Genomic DNA, 1,713 nt, shown 5'->3' on the forward strand with positions numbered 1-1,713 from the left:
TACTAATTATACATAATTACTTTTAAATTTTTTAAAAGAATTATTTTATTTAATTTTATTAATTCTCATTATTTAATTAATTTATTTATTTGGGGTTGACCATAGAGAGAGACAGAGAGAGGGAGGGAAAGTGAGAAAGCAAGCTGCCGCGTCTGGGACTCGAACCACAATCGACTCTGTGGGAGTCCAGCACCATAGCTTCCACGCCGCCGGCAGCCCCATACTTATGTATTACTTATTTGTAAAGAATTATTTTATCTTCATTTAGTTCTTAAATGTGAGCAGAGAGGGCAGAGTGCGGCGTGTGCGAGGGCAAGCGAGCAGCCGGGCCCGGACTTGGCCGCGCGAGTGCAGCGCCCCTGCCCGGCAGCACCTGCTAGAAGGCGTGTGCGCTCCCTGGGGTGGGGCGTGAGGCAGCACCCCACGGGAAGGGCCACCCGCAAGCCCCTACCTCGGATGCGCTTCGCGGATCTCCCCGCGGCCCTCCCTCACCTCTCCGGGTCTCTCTTCCATGTCCCTCTGGGACCCGCCCCAGCCTCCTCCTGCCTCTCTTTTAGGACACTCAGAATGGGCCGTGCCCTGCTCTGAGCCACGGGAGTTGGGGTTCTGACGGGCCAATAGGAGTCCACCAGCGAGCCCAAAACCGAGCAGGGCATCCTCGCCGGAATCAATCACTCCGTGTCTCGGGGCCCTCCGGGGCAGACTTTCTGACCGGCAGGGAGCAGTAAACGTGGCCCTGCCCCACGCCCGTGGCCCTGCCACGGGGGCACACGCACACGGCCTCCTGTCCTGCTCCTGCTCCGAGCAGGTTCTGCTTCCCGCCACCCCCATTGGAGCTGGTGCTCTCCAGACAGACAGGGAGGCCGGCCCTTTCCTGTCACCCGCAGACTTCCAGGAAGTCAGGTGATGCTCGGAACCCAGAGGGGCGCCTGGGGACCCGTAGAGTAAACGCCTGCTGGAGGGCCCTGAGGGCAGGCACGGCTCACTCCCGCCACGCCCGACCCGCGGGGCCTGTTCATTTTAAAGAATTACTTAATTGTATATTAACATCATTTTTTAAAAGAATTATTTATTTACTTCCATTTCTTGTTATTATTATTATTTTTAAATTTGACCAGACAGAGACAGAAAGAGAGAGAGAGAAAGGGAAAGTGAGAAAGCAAGCCGCCAGGTCCGGGACTCGAACCATGATCGGCCACGTGGGAGTCCACCACACCACCTGCTGGCCACAATTATTTTTAAAATTTGCTATAGGGCGTGTGCACTCGCCAGAGAGACAGCGCGAGGGAGAGAGTGGGGGAGAAAGCGAGGAAGCAAGCCGCCAGGTCTGGGGCGTCGGTCATGGTCAACCCTGTTGTGTTTATTTATTTAATACGTTTTCTATAGGGTGCGTGTGCTCACCAGAGAGACGCCGGGAGAGGGGAGAGGGAGAGGGGAGAGGGGAAGGAAGTAAAAACGCGCCCCCAGGGCGGGCGGCCATGCCCCAGTCCCCTCTCTGTTTCTGCCTCCTCTCGGCTTGCCGTGTCTTGTTCCAGCTGGGACTGAGAGGCGACCCGCGTGGTCTTAACCCAGCTGTTTTATCTGCCAGGCCTGCAGCTGGCCCGAACTCCCGTTCTTTACAAATCACCCAGTCTCGGCTATTCCTGCCAGCTCCACCATCGCCTACCGAGTGTTCTCCCCACTTTTGTCCAGCCAGTGAACTGCTATTCACCC

At 55.9% G+C, this 1,713-nt stretch overlaps 1 protein-coding gene across 1 annotated transcript in view; it reads right to left on the reverse strand.

Moving 5' to 3' along the window:
- TBXA2R (thromboxane A2 receptor) overlaps window positions 1-1,713 on the reverse strand; it is a 4,023-nt gene that overhangs the window by 1,113 nt on the left and 1,197 nt on the right.

The sequence above is a fragment of the Tupaia chinensis genome, unplaced genomic scaffold (assembly GCF_000334495.1).
Source record: "Tupaia chinensis unplaced genomic scaffold, TupChi_1.0 Scaffold149964_2, whole genome shotgun sequence".
NCBI lineage: Eukaryota > Metazoa > Chordata > Mammalia > Scandentia > Tupaiidae > Tupaia > Tupaia belangeri.